At 53.2% G+C, this 19653-nt stretch overlaps 31 non-coding genes and 2 pseudogenes across 31 annotated transcripts; all 33 read right to left on the reverse strand.

The window, feature by feature from the left end:
• Positions 1-447: 447 nt before the first annotated feature.
• LOC135620820 (5S ribosomal RNA) lies at positions 448-566 on the reverse strand. The gene has a single exon (XR_010490051.1). It is a non-coding gene; the product is annotated as a 5S ribosomal RNA (ribosomal RNA).
• A 484-nt stretch (positions 567-1050) lies between these two features.
• On the reverse strand, positions 1051-1169 carry LOC135621611 (5S ribosomal RNA). The gene has a single exon (XR_010490773.1). It is a non-coding gene; the product is annotated as a 5S ribosomal RNA (ribosomal RNA).
• A 484-nt stretch (positions 1170-1653) lies between these two features.
• LOC135621001 (5S ribosomal RNA) lies at positions 1654-1772 on the reverse strand. Its single transcript, XR_010490229.1, has one exon. It is a non-coding gene; the product is annotated as a 5S ribosomal RNA (ribosomal RNA).
• A 484-nt stretch (positions 1773-2256) lies between these two features.
• On the reverse strand, positions 2257-2375 carry LOC135620952 (5S ribosomal RNA). Its single transcript, XR_010490180.1, has one exon. It is a non-coding gene; the product is annotated as a 5S ribosomal RNA (ribosomal RNA).
• Positions 2376-2859: 484 nt separating this feature from the next.
• LOC135621002 (5S ribosomal RNA) lies at positions 2860-2978 on the reverse strand. The gene has a single exon (XR_010490230.1). It is a non-coding gene; the product is annotated as a 5S ribosomal RNA (ribosomal RNA).
• A 484-nt stretch (positions 2979-3462) lies between these two features.
• Positions 3463-3581, reverse strand: LOC135620821 (5S ribosomal RNA). The gene has a single exon (XR_010490052.1). It is a non-coding gene; the product is annotated as a 5S ribosomal RNA (ribosomal RNA).
• Positions 3582-4065: 484 nt separating this feature from the next.
• On the reverse strand, positions 4066-4184 carry LOC135621613 (5S ribosomal RNA). Its single transcript, XR_010490776.1, has one exon. It is a non-coding gene; the product is annotated as a 5S ribosomal RNA (ribosomal RNA).
• Positions 4185-4668: 484 nt separating this feature from the next.
• On the reverse strand, positions 4669-4787 carry LOC135621003 (5S ribosomal RNA). Its single transcript, XR_010490231.1, has one exon. It is a non-coding gene; the product is annotated as a 5S ribosomal RNA (ribosomal RNA).
• Positions 4788-5271: 484 nt separating this feature from the next.
• Positions 5272-5390, reverse strand: LOC135621779 (5S ribosomal RNA). Its single transcript, XR_010490938.1, has one exon. It is a non-coding gene; the product is annotated as a 5S ribosomal RNA (ribosomal RNA).
• A 484-nt stretch (positions 5391-5874) lies between these two features.
• On the reverse strand, positions 5875-5993 carry LOC135620768 (5S ribosomal RNA). The gene has a single exon (XR_010490002.1). It is a non-coding gene; the product is annotated as a 5S ribosomal RNA (ribosomal RNA).
• A 484-nt stretch (positions 5994-6477) lies between these two features.
• LOC135620935 (5S ribosomal RNA) lies at positions 6478-6596 on the reverse strand. The gene has a single exon (XR_010490164.1). It is a non-coding gene; the product is annotated as a 5S ribosomal RNA (ribosomal RNA).
• Positions 6597-7080: 484 nt separating this feature from the next.
• LOC135621780 (5S ribosomal RNA) lies at positions 7081-7199 on the reverse strand. Its single transcript, XR_010490939.1, has one exon. It is a non-coding gene; the product is annotated as a 5S ribosomal RNA (ribosomal RNA).
• A 484-nt stretch (positions 7200-7683) lies between these two features.
• On the reverse strand, positions 7684-7802 carry LOC135620769 (5S ribosomal RNA). Its single transcript, XR_010490003.1, has one exon. It is a non-coding gene; the product is annotated as a 5S ribosomal RNA (ribosomal RNA).
• Positions 7803-8286: 484 nt separating this feature from the next.
• LOC135620822 (5S ribosomal RNA) lies at positions 8287-8405 on the reverse strand. Its single transcript, XR_010490053.1, has one exon. It is a non-coding gene; the product is annotated as a 5S ribosomal RNA (ribosomal RNA).
• A 484-nt stretch (positions 8406-8889) lies between these two features.
• On the reverse strand, positions 8890-9008 carry LOC135620522 (5S ribosomal RNA). The gene has a single exon (XR_010489765.1). It is a non-coding gene; the product is annotated as a 5S ribosomal RNA (ribosomal RNA).
• Positions 9009-9492: 484 nt separating this feature from the next.
• Positions 9493-9611, reverse strand: LOC135620937 (5S ribosomal RNA). Its single transcript, XR_010490166.1, has one exon. It is a non-coding gene; the product is annotated as a 5S ribosomal RNA (ribosomal RNA).
• A 484-nt stretch (positions 9612-10095) lies between these two features.
• Positions 10096-10214, reverse strand: LOC135621782 (5S ribosomal RNA). The gene has a single exon (XR_010490940.1). It is a non-coding gene; the product is annotated as a 5S ribosomal RNA (ribosomal RNA).
• Positions 10215-10698: 484 nt separating this feature from the next.
• On the reverse strand, positions 10699-10817 carry LOC135620789 (5S ribosomal RNA). Its single transcript, XR_010490022.1, has one exon. It is a non-coding gene; the product is annotated as a 5S ribosomal RNA (ribosomal RNA).
• A 484-nt stretch (positions 10818-11301) lies between these two features.
• LOC135620824 (5S ribosomal RNA) lies at positions 11302-11420 on the reverse strand. Its single transcript, XR_010490055.1, has one exon. It is a non-coding gene; the product is annotated as a 5S ribosomal RNA (ribosomal RNA).
• A 484-nt stretch (positions 11421-11904) lies between these two features.
• On the reverse strand, positions 11905-12023 carry LOC135620523 (5S ribosomal RNA). The gene has a single exon (XR_010489766.1). It is a non-coding gene; the product is annotated as a 5S ribosomal RNA (ribosomal RNA).
• A 484-nt stretch (positions 12024-12507) lies between these two features.
• LOC135620825 (5S ribosomal RNA) lies at positions 12508-12626 on the reverse strand. The gene has a single exon (XR_010490056.1). It is a non-coding gene; the product is annotated as a 5S ribosomal RNA (ribosomal RNA).
• Positions 12627-13110: 484 nt separating this feature from the next.
• Positions 13111-13229, reverse strand: LOC135620524 (5S ribosomal RNA). The gene has a single exon (XR_010489767.1). It is a non-coding gene; the product is annotated as a 5S ribosomal RNA (ribosomal RNA).
• Positions 13230-13713: 484 nt separating this feature from the next.
• LOC135620826 (5S ribosomal RNA) lies at positions 13714-13832 on the reverse strand. Its single transcript, XR_010490057.1, has one exon. It is a non-coding gene; the product is annotated as a 5S ribosomal RNA (ribosomal RNA).
• Positions 13833-14316: 484 nt separating this feature from the next.
• LOC135620953 (5S ribosomal RNA) lies at positions 14317-14435 on the reverse strand. The gene has a single exon (XR_010490181.1). It is a non-coding gene; the product is annotated as a 5S ribosomal RNA (ribosomal RNA).
• Positions 14436-14713: 278 nt separating this feature from the next.
• Positions 14714-14831, reverse strand: LOC135621304 (5S ribosomal RNA; annotated as a pseudogene).
• Positions 14832-15315: 484 nt separating this feature from the next.
• LOC135620720 (5S ribosomal RNA) lies at positions 15316-15434 on the reverse strand. Its single transcript, XR_010489957.1, has one exon. It is a non-coding gene; the product is annotated as a 5S ribosomal RNA (ribosomal RNA).
• Positions 15435-15918: 484 nt separating this feature from the next.
• Positions 15919-16037, reverse strand: LOC135620650 (5S ribosomal RNA). Its single transcript, XR_010489889.1, has one exon. It is a non-coding gene; the product is annotated as a 5S ribosomal RNA (ribosomal RNA).
• Positions 16038-16521: 484 nt separating this feature from the next.
• LOC135620525 (5S ribosomal RNA) lies at positions 16522-16640 on the reverse strand. Its single transcript, XR_010489768.1, has one exon. It is a non-coding gene; the product is annotated as a 5S ribosomal RNA (ribosomal RNA).
• Positions 16641-17124: 484 nt separating this feature from the next.
• LOC135620827 (5S ribosomal RNA) lies at positions 17125-17243 on the reverse strand. The gene has a single exon (XR_010490058.1). It is a non-coding gene; the product is annotated as a 5S ribosomal RNA (ribosomal RNA).
• A 278-nt stretch (positions 17244-17521) lies between these two features.
• LOC135621305 (5S ribosomal RNA) lies at positions 17522-17639 on the reverse strand (annotated as a pseudogene).
• A 484-nt stretch (positions 17640-18123) lies between these two features.
• Positions 18124-18242, reverse strand: LOC135620721 (5S ribosomal RNA). Its single transcript, XR_010489958.1, has one exon. It is a non-coding gene; the product is annotated as a 5S ribosomal RNA (ribosomal RNA).
• A 484-nt stretch (positions 18243-18726) lies between these two features.
• On the reverse strand, positions 18727-18845 carry LOC135620651 (5S ribosomal RNA). Its single transcript, XR_010489890.1, has one exon. It is a non-coding gene; the product is annotated as a 5S ribosomal RNA (ribosomal RNA).
• A 484-nt stretch (positions 18846-19329) lies between these two features.
• Positions 19330-19448, reverse strand: LOC135620737 (5S ribosomal RNA). Its single transcript, XR_010489973.1, has one exon. It is a non-coding gene; the product is annotated as a 5S ribosomal RNA (ribosomal RNA).
• Between the last annotated feature and the right edge of the window lie 205 nt (positions 19449-19653).

The following is a 19653-nucleotide window of genomic DNA, read 5'->3' on the forward strand; positions in this document are numbered from 1 at the left end:
ACGATCTCGGAATCGCCATTGTCGGATCTCTCCGAGGCCCACGAGGCCGACCGCGTACCGGACACGGCAAGCGCGCGCCGAAACCATCGGGACTTTCTCGAACGAACTCGGAATCGCTATTGCGGCCCCATTCCGGAAAGCTCTCTTCGAGCCCCACGAGACTGACTGCGTAGCGGTCACGGCAAATTCCGAGGCCCAAAACCATCGCCTCGGAGGTCGACGGGAGAGGTTTTGGCCGCTCGGGGCGCAAAAACGAGTGCAACAGGGGGTCACCCATCCTAGAACCTTGTCTGATCGTTGTATGTTTATGAAGAAATTTTTAGATGATGATTTCATTATTCTCCTGCTATAAGTTAATGTCATTTATTGTTGGCCATAATGCGGGAAAAATTGAAAAGCTTGAAAGAGGGTTTTAAGTAAGTCTTTTGGCCGCTCGGGGCGCAAAAAGGAGTGCAACACGAGGACTTCCCAGGGGGTCACCCATCCTAGTTCTACTCTCGCCCAAGCACGCTTGACTTCGGAGTTCTGATGGGATCCGGAGCTTTAGTGCTGGTATGATCGCACTCGATTTGTGTGCGTCGTCCCTCGCCTTTGTACTCTCGAACGATCTCGGAATCGCCATTGTCGGATCTCTCCGATGCCCACGAGGCCGACTGCGTACCGGACACGGCAAGCGCGCGCCGAAACCATCGGGACTTTCTCGAACGAACTCGGAATCGCTATTGTGGCCCCATTCCGGAAAGCTCTCTCCGAGCCCCGCGAGACTGACTGCGTAGCGGTCACGGCAAATTCCGAGGCCCAAAACCATCGCCTCGGAGGTCGACGGGAGAGGTTTTGGCCGCTCGGGGCGCAAAAACGAGCGCAACAAGGGGTCACCCATCCTAGAACCATGTCTGATCATTGTATGTTTATGAAGAAATTTTTAGATGATGATTTCATTATTCTCCTGCTATAAGTTAATGTCATTTATTGTTGGCCATAATGCTGGAAAAATTGAAAAGCTTAAAAGAGGTTTTTAAGTAAGACTTTTGGCCGCTCGGGGCGCAAAAAGGAGTGCAACACGAGGGCTTCCCAGGGGGTCACCCATCCTAGTACTACTCTCGCCCAAGCACGCTTGACTTCGGAGTTCGGATGGGATCCGGTGCTTTAGTGCTGGTATGATCGCACTCGTTTTGTGTGCGTCGTCCCTCGCCTTTGTACTCTCGAACGATCTCGGAATCGCCATTGTCGGATCTCTCCGATGCCCACGAGGCCGACCGCGTAGCGGACACGGCAAGCGCGCGCCGAAACCATCGGGACTTTCTCGAACGAACTCGGAATCGCTATTGCGGCCCCATTCCGGAAAGCTCTCTCCGAGCCCCACGAGACTGACCGCGTAGCGGTCACGGCAAATTCCGAGGCCCAAAACCATCGCCTCGGAGGTCGACGGGAGAGGTTTTGGCCGCTCGGGGCGCAAAAACGAGTGCAACAGGGGGTCACCCATCCTAGAACCATGTCTGATCATTGTATGTTTATGAAGAAATTTTTAGATGATGATTTCATTATTCTCCTGCTATAAGTTAATGTCATTTATTGTTGGCCATAATGCGGGAAAAATTGAAAAGCTTGAAAGAGGGTTTTAAGTAAGTCTTTTGGCCGCTCGGGGCGCAAAAAGGAGTGCAACACGAGGACTTCCCAGGGTGTCACCCATCCTAGTTCTACTCTCGCCCAAGCACGCTTGACTTCGGAGTTCTGATGGGATCCGGTGCTTTAGTGCTGGTATGATCGCACTCGATTTGTGTGCGTCGTCCCTCGCCTTTGTACTCTCGAACGATCTCGGAATCGCCATTGTCGGATCTCTCCGATGCCCACGAGGCCGACCGCGTACCGGACACGGCAAGCGCGCGCCGAAACCATCGGGACTTTCTCGAACGAACTCGGAATCGCTATTGCGGCCCCATTCCGGAAAGCTCTCTTCGAGCCCCACGAGACTGACTGCGTAGCGGTCACGGAAAATTCCGAGGCCCAAAACCATCGCCTCGGAGGTCGACGGGAGAGGTTTTGGCCGCTCGGGGCGCAAAAACGAGTGCAACAGGGGGTCACCCATCCTAGAACCATGTCTGATCATTGTATGTTTATGAAGAAATTTTTAGATGATGATTTCATTATTCTCCTGCTATATTGTAATGACATTTATTGTTGGCTATAATGCTGGAAAAATTGAAAAGCTTGTAAGAGGGTTTTAAGTAAGTCTTTTGGCCGCTCGGGCCGCAAAAAGGAGTGCAACACGAGGACTTCCCAGGGGGTCACCCATCCTAGTTCTACTCTCGCCCAAGCACGCTTGACTTCGGAGGTCTGATGGGACCCGGTGCTTTAGTGCTGGTATGATCGCACTCATTTTGTGTGCGTCGTCCCTCGCCTTTGTACTCTCGAACGATCTCGGAATCGCCATTGTCGGATCTCTCCGATGCCCACGAGGCCGACCGCGTACCGGACACGGCAAGCGCGCGCCGAAACCATCGGGACTTTCTCGAACGAACTCGGAATCGCTATTGCGGCCCCATTCCGGAAAGCTCTCTCCGAGCCCCACGAGACTGACCGCGTAGCGGTCACGGCAAATTCCGAGGCCCAAAACCATCGCCTCGGAGGTCGACGGGAGAGGTTTTGGCCGCTCGGGGCGCAAAAACGAGTGCAACAGGGGGTCACCCATCCTAGAACCATGTCTGATCATTGTATGTTTATGAAGAAATTTTTAGATGATGATTTCATTATTCTCCTGCTATAAGTTAATGTCATTTATTGTTGGCCATAATGCGGGAAAAATTGAAAAGCTTGAAAGAGGGTTTTAAGTAAGTCTTTTGGCCGCTCGGGGCGCAAAAAGGAGTGCAACACGAGGACTTCCCAGGGTGTCACCCATCCTAGTTCTACTCTCGCCCAAGCACGCTTGACTTCGGAGTTCTGATGGGATCCGGTGCTTTAGTGCTGGTATGATCGCACTCGATTTGTGTGCGTCGTCCCTCGCCTTTGTACTCTCGAACGATCTCGGAATCGCCATTGTCGGATCTCTCCGAGGCCCACGAGGCCGACCGCGTACCGGACACGGCAAGCGCGCGCCGAAACCATCGGGACTTTCTCGAACGAACTCGGAATCGCTATTGCGGCCCCATTCCGGAAAGCTCTCTTCGAGCCCCACGAGACTGACTGCGTAGCGGTCACGGCAAATTCCGAGGCCCAAAACCATCGCCTCGGAGGTCGACGGGAGAGGTTTTGGCCGCTCGGGGCGCAAAAACGAGTGCAACAGGGGGTCACCCATCCTAGAACCTTGTCTGATCGTTGTATGTTTATGAAGAAATTTTTAGATGATGATTTCATTATTCTCCTGCTATAAGTTAATGTCATTTATTGTTGGCCATAATGCGGGAAAAATTGAAAAGCTTGAAAGAGGGTTTTAAGTAAGTCTTTTGGCCGCTCGGGGCGCAAAAAGGAGTGCAACACGAGGACTTCCCAGGGGGTCACCCATCCTAGTTCTACTCTCGCCCAAGCACGCTTGACTTCGGAGTTCTGATGGGATCCGGAGCTTTAGTGCTGGTATGATCGCACTCGATTTGTGTGCGTCGTCCCTCGCCTTTGTACTCTCGAACGATCTCGGAATCGCCATTGTCGGATCTCTCCGATGCCCACGAGGCCGACTGCGTACCGGACACGGCAAGCGCGCGCCGAAACCATCGGGACTTTCTCGAACGAACTCGGAATCGCTATTGCGGCCCCATTCCGGAAAGCTCTCTCCGAGCCCCGCGAGACTGACTGCGTAGCGGTCACGGCAAATTCCGAGGCCCAAAACCATCGCCTCGGAGGTCGACGGGAGAGGTTTTGGCCGCTCGGGGCGCAAAAACGAGCGCAACAAGGGGTCACCCATCCTAGAACCATGTCTGATCATTGTATGTTTATGAAGAAATTTTTAGATGATGATTTCATTATTCTCCTGCTATAAGTTAATGTCATTTATTGTTGGCCATAATGCTGGAAAAATTGAAAAGCTTAAAAGAGGTTTTTAAGTAAGACTTTTGGCCGCTCGGGGCGCAAAAAGGAGTGCAACACGAGGGCTTCCCAGGGGGTCACCCATCCTAGTACTACTCTCGCCCAAGCACGCTTGACTTCGGAGTTCGGATGGGATCCGGTGCTTTAGTGCTGGTATGATCGCACTCGTTTTGTGTGCGTCGTCCCTCGCCTTTGTACTCTCGAACGATCTCGGAATCGCCATTGTCGGATCTCTCCGATGCCCACGAGGCCGACCGCATAGCGGACACGGCAAGCGCGCGCCGAAACCATCGGGACTTTCTCGAACGAACTCGGAATCGCTATTGCGGCCCCATTCCGGAAAGCTCTCTCCGAGCCCCACGAGACTGACCGCGTAGCGGTCACGGCAAATTCCGAGGCCCAAAACCATCGCCTCGGAGGTCGACGGGAGAGGTTTTGGCCGCTCGGGGCGCAAAAACGAGTGCAACAGGGGGTCACCCATCCTAGAACCATGTCTGATCATTGTATGTTTATGAAGAAATTTTTAGATGATGATTTCATTATTCTCCTGCTATAAGTTAATGTCATTTATTGTTGGCCATAATGCGGGAAAAATTGAAAAGCTTGAAAGAGGGTTTTAAGTAAGTCTTTTGGCCGCTCGGGGCGCAAAAAGGAGTGCAACACGAGGACTTCCCAGGGTGTCACCCATCCTAGTTCTACTCTCGCCCAAGCACGCTTGACTTCGGAGTTCTGATGGGATCCGGTGCTTTAGTGCTGGTATGATCGCACTCGATTTGTGTGCGTCGTCCCTCGCCTTTGTACTCTCGAACGATCTCGGAATCGCCATTGTCGGATCTCTCCGATGCCCACGAGGCCGACCGCGTAGCGGACACGGCAAGCGCGCGCCGAAACCATCGGGACTTTCTCGAACGAACTCGGAATCGCTATTGCGGCCCCATTCCGGAAAGCTCTCTCCGAGCCCCACGAGACTGACCGCGTAGCGGTCACGGCAAATTCCGAGGCCCAAAACCATCGCCTCGGAGGTCGACGGGAGAGGTTTTGGCCGCTCGGGGCGCAAAAACGAGTGCAACAGGGGGTCACCCATCCTAGAACCATGTCTGATCATTGTATGTTTATGAAGAAATTTTTAGATGATGATTTCATTATTCTCCTGCTATAAGTTAATGTCATTTATTGTTGGCCATAATGCGGGAAAAATTGAAAAGCTTGAAAGAGGGTTTTAAGTAAGTCTTTTGGCCGCTCGGGGCGCAAAAAGGAGTGCAACACGAGGACTTCCCAGGGGGTCACCCATCCTAGTACTACTCTCGCCCAAGCACGCTTGACTTCGGAGTTCGGATGGGATCCGGAGCTTTAGTGCTGGTATGATCGCACTCGATTTGTGTGCGTCGTCCCTCGCCTTTGTACTCTCGAACGATCTCGGAATCGCCATTGTCGGATCTCTCCGATGCCCACGAGGCCGACCGCGTACCGGACACGGCAAGCGCGCGCCGAAACCATCGGGACTTTCTCGAACGAACTCGGAATCGCTATTGCGGCCCCATTCCGGAAAGCTCTCTCCGAGCCCCACGAGACTGACTGCGTAGCAGTCACGGCAAATTCCGAGGCCCAAAACCATCGCCTCGGAGGTCGACGGGAGAGGTTTTGGCCGCTCGGGGCACAAAAACGAGTGCAACAGGGGGTCACCCATCCTAGAACCATGTCTGATCATTGTATGTTTATGAAGAAATTTTTAGATGATGATTTCATTATTCTCCTGCTATAAGTTAATGACATTTATTGTTGGCCATAATGCTGGAAAAATTGAAAAGCTTAAAAGAGGGTTTTAAGTAAGACTTTTGGCCGCTCGGGGCGCAAAAAGGAGTGCAACACGAGGGCTTCCCAGGGGGTCACCCATCCTAGTTCTACTCTCGCCCAAGCACGCTTGACTTCGGAGTTCTGATGGGATCCGGTGCTTTAGTGCTGGTATGATCGCACTCATTTTGTGTGCGTCGTCCCTCGCCTTTGTACTCTCGAACGATCTCGGAATCGCCATTGTCCGATCTCTCCGATGCCCACGAGGCCGACCGCGTACCGGACACGGCAAGCGCGCGCCGAAACCATCGGGACTTTCTCGAACGAACTCGGAATCGCTATTGCGGCCCCATTCCGGAAAGCTCTCTCCGAGCCCCACGAGACTGACTGCGTAGCGGTCACGGCAAATTCCGAGACCCAACACCATCGCCTCGGAGGTCGACGGGAGAGGTTTTGGCCGCTCGGGGCGCAAAAACGAGTGCAACAGGGGGTCACCCATCCTAGAACCTTGTCTGATCGTTGTATGTTTCTGAAGAAATTTTTAGATGATGATTTCATTATTCTCCTGCTATAAGTTAATGTCATTTATTGTTGGCCATAATGAGGGAAAAATTGAAAAGCTTGAAAGAGGGTTTTAAGTAAGTCTTTTGGCCGCTCGGGGCGCAAAAAGGAGTGCAACACGAGGACTTCCCAGGGGGTCACCCATCCTAGTTCTACTCTCGCCCAAGCACGCTTGACTTTGGAGTTCTGATGGGATCCGGAGCTTTAGTGCTGGTATGATCGCACTCGATTTGTGTGCGTCGTCCCTCGCCTTTGTACTCTCGAACTATCTCGGAATCGCCATTGTCCGATCTCTCCGATGCCCACGAGGCCGACCGCGTACCGGACACGGCAAGCGCGCGCCGAAACCATCGGGACTTTCTCGAACGAACTCGGAATCGCTATTGCGGCCCCATTCCGGAAAGCTCTCTCCGAGCCCCACGAGACTGACTGCGTAGCGGTCACGGCAAATTCCGAGGCCCAACACCATCGCCTCGGAGGTCGACGGGAGAGGTTTTGGCCGCTCGGGGCGCAAAAACGAGCGCAACAAGGGGTCACCCATCCTAGAACCTTGTCTGATCGTTGTATGTTTCTGAAGAAATTTTTAGATGATGATTTCATTATTCTCCTGCTATAAGTTAATGTCATTTATTGTTGGCCATAATGCGGGAAAAATTGAAAAGCTTGAAAGAGGGTTTTAAGTAAGTCTTTTGGCCGCTCGGGGCGCAAAAAGGAGTGCAACACGAGGACTTCCCAGGGGGTCACCCATCCTAGTACTACTCTCGCCCAAGCACGCTTGACTTCGGAGTTCGGATGGGATCCGGAGCTTTAGTGCTGGTATGATCGCACTCGATTTGTGTGCGTCGTCCCTCGCCTTTGTACTCTCGAACGATCTCGGAATCGCCATTGTCGGATCTCTCCGATGCCCACGAGGCCGACCGCGTACCGGACATGGCAAGCGCGCGCCGAAACCATCGGGACTTTCTCGAACGAACTCGGAATCGCTATTGCGGCCCCATTCCGGAAAGCTCTCTCCGAGCCCCACGAGACTGACTGCGTAGCAGTCACGGCAAATTCCGAGGCCCAAAACCATCGCCTCGGAGGTCGACGGGAGAGGTTTTGGCCGCTCGGGGCACAAAAACGAGTGCAACAGGGGGTCACCCATCCTAGAACCATGTCTGATCATTGTATGTTTATGAAGAAATTTTTAGATGATGATTTCATTATTCTCCTGCTATAAGTTAATGACATTTATTGTTGGCCATAATGCTGGAAAAATTGAAAAGCTTAAAAGAGGGTTTTAAGTAAGACTTTTGGCCGCTCGGGGCGCAAAAAGGAGTGCAACACGAGGGCTTCCCAGGGGGTCACCCATCCTAGTTCTACTCTCGCCCAAGCACGCTTGACTTCGGAGTTCTGATGGGATCCGGTGCTTTAGTGCTGGTATGATCGCACTCATTTTGTGTGCGTCGTCCCTCGCCTTTGTACTCTCGAACGATCTCGGAATCGCCATTGTCCGATCTCTCCGATGCCCACGAGGCCGACCGCGTACCGGACACGGCAAGCGCGCGCCGAAACCATCGGGACTTTCTCGAACGAACTCGGAATCGCTATTGCGGCCCCATTCCGGAAAGCTCTCTCCGAGACCCACGAGACTGACTGCGTAGCGGTCACGGCAAATTCCGAGGCCCAACACCATCGCCTCGGAGGTCGACGGGAGAGGTTTTGGCCGCTCGGGGCGCAAAAACGAGTGCAACAGGGGGTCACCCATCCTAGAACCTTGTCTGATCGTTGTATGTTTCTGAAGAAATTTTTAGATGATGATTTCATTATTCTCCTGCTATAAGTTAATGTCATTTATTGTTGGCCATAATGCGGGAAAAATTGAAAAGCTTGAAAGAGGGTTTTAAGTAAGTCTTTTGGCCGCTCGGGGCGCAAAAAGGAGTGCAACACGAGGACTTCCCAGGGGGTCACCCATCCTAGTTCTACTCTCGCCCAAGCACGCTTGACTTCGGAGTTCTGATGGGATCCGGAGCTTTAGTGCTGGTATGATCGCACTCGATTTGTGTGCGTCGTCCCTCGCCATTGTACTCTCGAACGATCTCGGAATCGCCATTGTCGGATCTCTCCGATGCCCACGAGGCCGACCGCGTACCGGACACGGCAAGCGCGCGCCGAAACCATCGGGACTTTCTCGAACGAACTCGGAATCGCTATTGCGGCCCCATTCCGGAAAGCTCTCTCCGAGCCCCGCGAGACTGACTGCGTAGCGGTCACGGCAAATTCCGAGGCCCAAAACCATCGCCTCGGAGGTCGACGGGAGAGGTTTTGGCCGCTCGGGGCGCAAAAACGAGTGCAACAGGGGGTCACCCATCCTAGAACCATGTCTGATCATTGTATGTTTATGAAGAAATTATTAGATGATGATTTCATTATTCTCCTGCTATAAGTTAATGTCATTTATTGTTGGCCATAATGCTGGAAAAATTGAAAAGCTTAAAAGAGGTTTTTAAGTAAGACTTTTGGCCGCTCGGGGCGCAAAAAGGAGTGCAACACGAGGGCTTCCCAGGGGGTCACCCATCCTAGTACTACTCTCGCCCAAGCACGCTTGACTTCGGAGTTCGGATGGGATCCGGTGCTTTAGTGCTGGTGTGATCGCACTCGTTTTGTGTGCGTCGTCCCTCGCCTTTGTACTCTCGAACGATCTCGGAATCGCCATTGTCCGATCTCTCCGATGCCCACGAGGCCGACCGCGTACCGGACACGGCAAGCGCGCGCCGAAACCATCGGGACTTTCTCGAACGAACTCGGAATCGCTATTGCGGCCCCATTCCGGAAAGCTCTCTCCGAGCCCCACGAGACTGACTGCGTAGCGGTCACGGCAAATTCCGAGGCCCAACACCATCGCCTCGGAGGTCGACGGGAGATGTTTTGGCCGCTCGGGGCGCAAAAACGAGTGCAACAGGGGGTCACCCATCCTAGAACCTTGTCTGATCGTTGTATGTTTCTGAAGAAATTTTTAGATGATGATTTCATTATTCTCCTGCTATAAGTTAATGTCATTTATTGTTGGCCATAATGAGGGAAAAATTGAAAAGCTTGAAAGAGGGTTTTAAGTAAGTCTTTTGGCCGCTCGGGGCGCAAAAAGGAGTGCAACACGAGGACTTCCCAGGGGGTCACCCATCCTAGTTCTACTCTCGCCCAAGCACGCTTGACTTTGGAGTTCTGATGGGATCCGGAGCTTTAGTGCTGGTATGATCGCACTCGATTTGTGTGCGTCGTCCCTCGCCTTTGTACTCTCGAACTATCTCGGAATCGCCATTGTCCGATCTCTCCGATGCCCACGAGGCCGACCGCGTACCGGACACGGCAAGCGCGCGCCGAAACCATCGGGACTTTCTCGAACGAACTCGGAATCGCTATTGCGGCCCCATTCCGGAAAGCTCTCTCCGAGCCCCACGAGACTGACTGCGTAGCGGTCACGGCAAATTCCGAGGCCCAACACCATCGCCTCGGAGGTCGACGGGAGAGGTTTTGGCCGCTCGGGGCGCAAAAACGAGCGCAACAAGGGGTCACCCATCCTAGAACCTTGTCTGATCGTTGTATGTTTCTGAAGAAATTTTTAGATGATGATTTCATTATTCTCCTACTATAAGTTAATGTCATTTATTGTTGGCCATAATGCGGGAAAAATTGAAAAGCTTGAAAGAGGGTTTTAAGTAAGTCTTTTGGCCGCTCGGGGCGCAAAAAGGAGTGCAACACGAGGACTTCCCAGGGGGTCACCCATCCTAGTACTACTCTCGCCCAAGCACGCTTGACTTCGGAGTTCGGATGGGATCCGGAGCTTTAGTGCTGGTATGATCGCACTCGATTTGTGTGCGTCGTCCCTCGCCTTTGTACTCTCGAACGATCTCGGAATCGCCATTGTCGGATCTCTCCGATGCCCACGAGGCCGACCGCGTACCGGACACGGCAAGCGCGCGCCGAAACCATCGGGACTTTCTCGAACGAACTCGGAATCGCTATTGCGGCCCCATTCCGGAAAGCTCTCTCCGAGCCCCACGAGACTGACTGCGTAGCAGTCACGGCAAATTCCGAGGCCCAAAACCATCGCCTCGGAGGTCGACGGGAGAGGTTTTGGCCGCTCGGGGCACAAAAACGAGTGCAACAGGGGGTCACCCATCCTAGAACCATGTCTGATCATTGTATGTTTATGAAGAAATTTTTAGATGATGATTTCATTATTCTCCTGCTATAAGTTAATGACATTTATTGTTGGCCATAATGCTTGAAAAATTGAAAAGCTTAAAAGAGGGTTTTAAGTAAGACTTTTGGCCGCTCGGGGCGCAAAAAGGAGTGCAACACGAGGGCTTCCCAGGGGGTCACCCATCCTAGTTCTACTCCCGCCCAAGCACGCTTGACTTCGGAGTTCTGATGGGATCCGGTGCTTTAGTGCTGGTATGATCGCACTCATTTTGTGTGCGTCGTCCCTCGCCTTTGTACTCTCGAACGATCTCGGAATCGCCATTGTCCGATCTCTCCGATGCCCACGAGGCCGACCGCGTACCGGACACGGCAAGCGCGCGCCGAAACCATCGGGACTTTCTCGAACGAACTCGGAATCGCTATTGCGGCCCCATTCCGGAAAGCTCTCTCCGAGACCCACGAGACTGACTGCGTAGCGGTCACGGCAAATTCCGAGGCCCAACACCATCGCCTCGGAGGTCGACGGGAGAGGTTTTGGCCGCTCGGGGCGCAAAAACGAGTGCAACAGGGGGTCACCCATCCTAGAACCTTGTCTGATCGTTGTATGTTTCTGAAGAAATTTTTAGATGATGATTTCATTATTCTCCTGCTATAAGTTAATGTCATTTATTGTTGGCCATAATGCGGGAAAAATTGAAAAGCTTGAAAGAGGGTTTTAAGTAAGTCTTTTGGCCGCTCGGGGCGCAAAAAGGAGTGCAACACGAGGACTTCCCAGGGGGTCACCCATCCTAGTTCTACTCTCGCCCAAGCACGCTTGACTTCGGAGTTCTGATGGGATCCGGAGCTTTAGTGCTGGTATGATCGCACTCGATTTGTGTGCGTCGTCCCTCGCCATTGTACTCTCGAACGATCTCGGAATCGCCATTGTCGGATCTCTCCGATGCCCACGAGGCCGACCGCGTACCGGACACGGCAAGCGCGCGCCGAAACCATCGGGACTTTCTCGAACGAACTCGGAATCGCTATTGCGGCCCCATTCCGGAAAGCTCTCTCCGAGCCCCGCGAGACTGACTGCATAGCGGTCACGGCAAATTCCGAGGCCCAAAACCATCGCCTCGGAGGTCGACGGGAGAGGTTTTGGCCGCTCGGGGCGCAAAAACGAGTGCAACAGGGGGTCACCCATCCTAGAACCATGTCTGATCATTGTATGTTTATGAAGAAATTATTAGATGATGATTTCATTATTCTCCTGCTATAAGTTAATGTCATTTATTGTTGGCCATAATGCTGGAAAAATTGAAAAGCTTAAAAGAGGTTTTTAAGTAAGACTTTTGGCCGCTCGGGGCGCAAAAAGGAGTGCAACACGAGGGCTTCCCAGGGGGTCACCCATCCTAGTACTACTCTCGCCCAAGCACGCTTGACTTCGGAGTTCGGATGGGATCCGGTGCTTTAGTGCTGGTGTGATCGCACTCGTTTTGTGTGCGTCGTCCCTCGCCTTTGTACTCTCGAACGATCTCGGAATCGCCATTGTCCGATCTCTCCGATGCCCACGAGGCCGACCGCGTACCGGACACGGCAAGCGCGCGCCGAAACCATCGGGACTTTCTCGAACGAACTCGGAATCGCTATTGCGGCCCCATTCCGGAAAGCTCTCTCCGAGCCCCACGAGACTGACTGCGTAGCGGTCACGGCAAATTCCGAGGCCCAACACCATCGCCTCGGAGGTCGACGGGAGAGGTTTTGGCCGCTCGGGGCGCAAAAACGAGCGCAACAGGGTGTCACCCATCCTAGAACCTTGTCTGATCGTTGTATGTTTCTGAAGAAATTTTTAGATGATGATTTCATTATTCTCCTGCTATAAGTTAATGTCATTTATTGTTGGCCATAATGAGGGAAAAATTGAAAAGCTTGAAAGAGGGTTTTAAGTAAGTCTTTTGGCCGCTCGGGGCGCAAAAAGGAGTGCAACACGAGGACTTCCCAGGGGGTCACCCATCCTAGTTCTACTCTCGCCCAAGCACGCTTGACTTCGGAGTTCTGATGGGATCCGGAGCTTTAGTGCTGGTATGATCGCACTCGATTTGTGTGCGTCGTCCCTCGCCTTTGTACTCTCGAACGATCTCGGAATCGCCATTGTCGGATCTCTCCGATGCCCACGAGGCCGACCGCGTACCGGACACGGCAAGCGCGCGCCGAAACCATCGGGACTTTCTCGAACGAACTCGGAATCGCTATTGCGGCCCCATTCCGGAAAGCTCTCTCCGAGCCCCGCGAGACTGACTGCGTAGCGGTCACGGCAAATTCCGAGGCCCAAAACCATCGCCTCGGAGGTCGACGGGAGAGGTTTTGGCCGCTCGGGGCGCAAAAACGAGTGCAACAGGGGGTCACCCATCCTAGAACCATGTCTGATCATTGTATGTTTATGAAGAAATTATTAGATGATGATTTCATTATTCTCCTGCTATAAGTTAATGTCATTTATTGTTGGCCATAATGCTGGAAAAATTGAAAAGCTTAAAAGAGGTTTTTAAGTAAGACTTTTGGCCGCTCGGGGCGCAAAAAGGAGTGCAACACGAGGGCTTCCCAGGGGGTCACCCATCCTAGTACTACTCTCGCCCAAGCACGCTTGACTTCGGAGTTCGGATGGGATCCGGTGCTTTAGTGCTGGTGTGATCGCACTCGTTTTGTGTGCGTCGTCCCTCGCCTTTGTACTCTCGAACGATCTCGGAATCGCCATTGTCCGATCTCTCCGATGCCCACGAGGCCGACCGCGTACCGGACACGGCAAGCGCGCGCCGAAACCATCGGGACTTTCTCGAACGAACTCGGAATCGCTATTGCGGCCCCATTCCGGAAAGCTCTCTCCGAGCCCCACGAGACTGACTGCGTAGCGGTCACGGAAAATTCCGAGGCCCAACACCATCGCCTCGGAGGTCGACGGGAGAGGTTTTGGCCGCTCGGGGCGCAAAAACGAGCGCAACAGGGTGTCACCCATCCTAGAACCTTGTCTGATCGTTGTATGTTTCTGAAGAAATTTTTAGATGATGATTTCATTATTCTCCTGCTATAAGTTAATGTCATTTATTGTTGGCCATAATGAGGGAAAAATTGAAAAGCTTGAAAGAAGGTTTTAAGTAAGTCTTTTGGCCGCTCGGGGCGCAAAAAGGAGTGCAACACGAGGACTTCCCAGGGGGTCACCCATCCTAGTTCTACTCTCGCCCAAGCACGCTTGACTTCGGAGTTCTGATGGGATCCGGAGCTTTAGTGCTGGTATGATCGCACTCGATTTGTGTGCGTCGTCCCTCGCCTTTGTACTCTCGAACGATCTCGGAATCGCCATTGTCGGATCTCTCCGATGCCCACGAGGCCGACCGCGTACCGGACACGGCAAGCGCGCGCCGAAACCATCGGGACTTTCTCGAACGAACTCGGAATCGCTATTGCGGCCCCATTCCGGAAAGCTCTCTCCGAGCCCCGCGAGACTGACTGCGTAGCGGTCACGGCAAATTCCGAGGCCCAAAACCATCGCCTCGGAGGTCGACGGGAGAGGTTTTGGCCGCTCGGGGCGCAAAAACGAGTGCAACAGGGGGTCACCCATCCTAGAACCATGTCTGATCGTTGTATGTTTATGAAGAAATTTTTAGATGATGATTTCATTATTCTCCTGCTATATTGTAATGACATTTATTGTTGGCCATAATGCTGGAAAAATTGAAAAGCTTGTAAGAGGGTTTTAAGTAAGACTTTTGGCCGCTCGGGCCGCAAAAAGGAGTGCAACACGAGGACTTCCCAGGGGGTCACCCATCCTAGTTCTACTCTCGCCCAAGCACGCTTGACTTCGGAGGTCTGATGGGACCCGGTGCTTTAGTGCTGGTATGATCGCACTCATTTTGTGTGCGTCGTCCCTCGCCTTTGTACTCTCGAACGATCTCGGAATCGCCATTGTCGGATCTCTCCGATGCCCACGAGGCCGACCGCGTACCGGACACGGCAAGCGCGCGCCGAAACCATCGGGACTTTCTCGAACGAACTCGGAATCGCTATTGCGGCCCCATTCCGGAAAGCTCTCTCCGAGCCCCACGAGACTGACTGCGTAGCGGTCACGGCAAATTCCGAGGCCCAAAACCATCGCCTCGGAGGTCGACGGGAGAGGTTTTGGCCGCTCGGGGCGCAAAAACGAGCGCAACAGGGGGTCACCCATCCTAGTTCTACTCTCGCCCAAGCACGCTTGACTTCGGAGGTCTGATGGGACCCGGTGCTTTAGTGCTGGTATGATCGCACTCATTTTGTGTGCGTCGTCCCTCGCCTTTGTACTCTCGAACGATCTCGGAATCGCCATTGTCGGATCTCTCCGATGCCCACGAGGCCGACCGCGTACCGGACACGGCAAGCGCGCGCCGAAACCATCGGGACTTTCTCGAACGAACTCGGAATCGCTATTGCGGCCCCATTCCGGAAAGCTCTCTCCGAGCCCCACGAGACTGACTGCGTAGCGGTCACGGCAAATTCCGAGGCCCAAAACCATCGCCTCGGAGGTCGACGGGAGAGGTTTTGGCCGCTCGGGGCGCAAAAACGAGCGCAACAGGGGGTCACCCATCCTAGAACCTTGTCTGATCGTTGTATGTTTATGAAGAAATTTTTAGATGATGATTTCATTATTCTCCTGCTATAAGTTAATGTCATTTATTGTTGGCCATAATGCGGGAAAAATTGAAAAGCTTGAAAGAGGGTTTTAAGTAAGTCTTTTGGCCGCTCGGGGCGCAAAAAGGAGTGCAACACGAGGACTTCCCAGGGGGTCACCCATCCTAGTTCTACTCTCGCCCAAGCACGCTTGACTTCGGAGTTCGGATGGGATCCGGTGCTTTAGTGCTGGTATGATCGCACTCGATTTGTGTGCGTCGTCCCTCGCCTTTGTACTCTCGAACGATCTCGGAATCGCCATTGTCGGATCTCTCCGATGCCCACGAGGCCGACCGCGTAGCGGACACGGTAAGCGCGCGCCGAAACCATCGGGACTTTCTCGAACGAACTCGGAATCGCTATTGCGGCCCCATTCCGGAAAGCTCTCTCCGAGCACCACGAGACTGACTGCGTAGCGGTCACGGCAAATTCTGAGGCCCAAAACCATCGCCTCGGAGGTCGACGGGAGAGGTTTTGGCCGCTCGGGGCACAAAAACGAGTGCAACAGGGGGTCACCCATCCTAGAACCATGTCTGATCATTGTATGTTTATGAAGAAATTTTTAGATGATGATTTCATTATTCTCCTGCTATATTGTAATGACATTTATTGTTGGCCATAATGCTGGAAAAATTGAAAAGCTTAAAAGAGGGTTTTAAGTAAGTCTTTTGGCCGCTCGGGCCGCAAAAAGGAGTGCAACACGAGGACTTCCCAGGGGGTCACCCATCCTAGTACTACTCTCGCCCAAGCACGCTTGACTTCGGAGGTCTGATGGGACCCGGTGCTTTAGTGCTGGTATGATCGCACTCATTTTGTGTGCGTCGTCCCTCGCCTTTGTACTCTCGAACGATCTCGGAATCGCCATTGTCGGATCTCTCCGATGCCCACGAGGCCGACCGCGTACCGGACACGGCAAGCGCGCGCCGAAACCATCGGGACTTTCTCGAACGAACTCGGAATCGCTATTGCGGCCCCATTCCGGAAAGCTCTCTCCGAGCCCCGCGAGACTGACTGCGTAGCGGTCACGGCAAATTCCGAGGCCCAAAACCATCGCCTCGGAGGTCGACGGGAGAGGTTTTGGCCGCTCGGGGCGCAAAAACGAGTGCAACAGGGGGTCACCCATCCTAGAACCATGTCTGATCATTGTATGTTTATGAAGAAATTATTAGATGATGATTTCATTATTCTCCTGCTATAAGTTAATGTCATTTATTGTTGGCCATAATGCTGGAAAAATTGAAAAGCTTAAAAGAGGTTTTTAAGTAAGACTTTTGGCCGCTCGGGGCGCAAAAAGGAGTGCAACACGAGGGCTTCCCAGGGGGTCACCCATCCTAGTACTACTCTCGCCCAAGCACGCTTGACTTCGGAGTTCGGATGGGATCCGGTGCTTTAGTGCTGGTGTGATCGCACTCGTTTTGTGTGCGTCGTCCCTCGCCTTTGTACTCTCGAACGATCTCGGAATCGCCATTGTCCGATCTCTCCGATGCCCACGAGGCCGACCGCGTACCGGACACGGCAAGCGCGCGCCGAAACCATCGGGACTTTCTCGAACGAACTCGGAATCGCTATTGCGGCCCCATTCCGGAAAGCTCTCTCCGAGCCCCACGAGACTGATTGCGTAGCGGTCACGGCAAATTCCGAGGCCCAACACCATCGCCTCGGAGGTCGACGGGAGAGGTTTTGGCCGCTCGGGGCGCAAAAACGAGCGCAACAGGGTGTCACCCATCCTAGAACCTTGTCTGATCGTTGTATGTTTCTGAAGAAATTTTTAGATGATGATTTCATTATTCTCCTGCTATAAGTTAATGTCATTTATTGTTGGCCATAATGAGGGAAAAATTGAAAAGCTTGAAAGAGGGTTTTAAGTAAGTCTTTTGGCCGCTCGGGGCGCAAAAAGGAGTGCAACACGAGGACTTCCCAGGGGGTCACCCATCCTAGTTCTACTCTCGCCCAAGCACGCTTGACTTCGGAGTTCTGATGGGATCCGGAGCTTTAGTGCTGGTATGATCGCACTCGATTTGTGTGCGTCGTCCCTCGCCTTTGTACTCTCGAACGATCTCGGAATCGCCATTGTCGGATCTCTCCGATGCCCACGAGGCCGACCGCGTACCGGACACGGCAAGCGCGCGCCGAAACCATCGGGACTTTCTCGAACGAACTCGGAATCGCTATTGCGGCCCCATTCCGGAAAGCTCTCTCCGAGCCCCACGAGACTGACTGCGTAGCGGTCACGGCAAATTCCGAGGCCCAAAACCATCGCCTCGGAGGTCGACGGGAGAGGTTTTGGCCGCTCGGGGCGCAAAAACGAGCGCAACAGGGGGTCACCCATCCTAGTTCTACTCTCGCCCAAGCACGCTTGACTTCGGAGGTCTGATGGGACCCGGTGCTTTAGTGCTGGTATGATCGCACTCATTTTGTGTGCGTCGTCCCTCGCCTTTGTACTCTCGAACGATCTCGGAATCGCCATTGTCGGATCTCTCCGATGCCCACGAGGCCGACCGCGTACCGGACACGGCAAGCGCGCGCCGAAACCATCGGGACTTTCTCGAACGAACTCGGAATCGCTATTGCGGCCCCATTCCGGAAAGCTCTCTCCGAGCCCCACGAGACTGACTGCGTAGCGGTCACGGCAAATTCCGAGGCCCAAAACCATCGCCTCGGAGGTCGACGGGAGAGGTTTTGGCCGCTCGGGGCGCAAAAACGAGCGCAACAGGGGGTCACCCATCCTAGAACCTTGTCTGATCGTTGTATGTTTATGAAGAAATTTTTAGATGATGATTTCATTATTCTCCTGCTATAAGTTAATGTCATTTATTGTTGGCCATAATGCGGGAAAAATTGAAAAGCTTGAAAGAGGGTTTTAAGTAAGTCTTTTGGCCGCTCGGGGCGCAAAAAGGAGTGCAACACGAGGACTTCCCAGGGGGTCACCCATCCTAGTTCTACTCTCGCCCAAGCACGCTTGACTTCGGAGTTCGGATGGGATCCGGTGCTTTAGTGCTGGTATGATCGCACTCGATTTGTGTGCGTCGTCCCTCGCCTTTGTACTCTCGAACGATCTCGGAATCGCCATTGTCGGATCTCTCCGATGCCCACGAGGCCGACCGCGTAGCGGACACGGTAAGCGCGCGCCGAAACCATCGGGACTTTCTCGAACGAACTCGGAATCGCTATTGCGGCCCCATTCCGGAAAGCTCTCTCCGAGCACCACGAGACTGACTGCGTAGCGGTCACGGCAAATTCTGAGGCCCAAAACCATCGCCTCGGAGGTCGACGGGAGAGGTTTTGGCCGCTCGGGGCACAAAAACGAGTGCAACAGGGGGTCACCCATCCTAGAACCATGTCTGATCATTGTATGTTTATGAAGAAATTTTTAGATGATGATTTCATTATTCTCCTGCTATATTGTAATGACATTTATTGTTGGCCATAATGCTGGAAAAATTGAAAAGCTTAAAAGAGGGTTTTAAGTAAGTCTTTTGGCCGCTCGGGCCGCAAAAAGGAGTGCAACACGAGGACTTCCCAGGGGGTCACCCATCCTAGTACTACTCTCGCCCAAGCACGCTTGACTTCGGAGGTCTGATGGGACCCGGTGCTTTAGTGCTGGTATGATCGCACTCATTTTGTGTGCGTCGTCCCTCGCCTTTGTACTCTCGAACGATCTCGGAATCGCCATTGTCGGATCTCTCCGATGCCCACGAGGCCGACCGCGTACCGGACACGGCAAGCGCGCGCCGAAACCATCGGGACTTTCTCGAACGAACTCGGAATCGCTATTGCGGCCCCATTCCGGAAAGCTCTCTCCGAGCCCCGCGAGACTGACTGCGTAGCGGTCACGGCAAATTCCGAGGCCCAAAACCATCGCCTCGGAGGTCGACGGGAGAGGTTTTGGCCGCTCGGGGCGCAAAAACGAGTGCAACAGGGGGTCACCCATCCTAGAACCATGTCTGATCATTGTATGTTTATGAAGAAATTATTAGATGATGATTTCATTATTCTCCTGCTATAAGTTAATGTCATTTATTGTTGGCCATAATGCTGGAAAAATTGAAAAGCTTAAAAGAGGTTTTTAAGTAAGACTTTTGGCCGCTCGGGGCGCAAAAAGGAGTGCAACACGAGGGCTTCCCAGGGGGTCACCCATCCTAGTACTACTCTCGCCCAAGCACGCTTGACTTCGGAGTTCGGATGGGATCCGTTGCTTTAGTGCTGGTGTGATCGCACTCGTTTTGTGTGCGTCGTCCCTCGCCTTTGTACTCTCGAACGATCTCGGAATCGCCATTGTCCGATCTCTCCGATGCCCACGAGGCCGACCGCGTACCGGACACGGCAAGCGCGCGCCGAAACCATCGGGACTTTCTCGAACGAACTCGGAATCGCTATTGCGGCCCCATTCCGGAAAGCTCTCTCCGAGCCCCACGAGACTGATTG

Source organism: Musa acuminata, chromosome BXJ2-8 (genome assembly GCF_036884655.1).
Source record: "Musa acuminata AAA Group cultivar baxijiao chromosome BXJ2-8, Cavendish_Baxijiao_AAA, whole genome shotgun sequence".
In the NCBI taxonomy this organism is placed as follows: domain Eukaryota; kingdom Viridiplantae; phylum Streptophyta; class Magnoliopsida; order Zingiberales; family Musaceae; genus Musa; species Musa acuminata.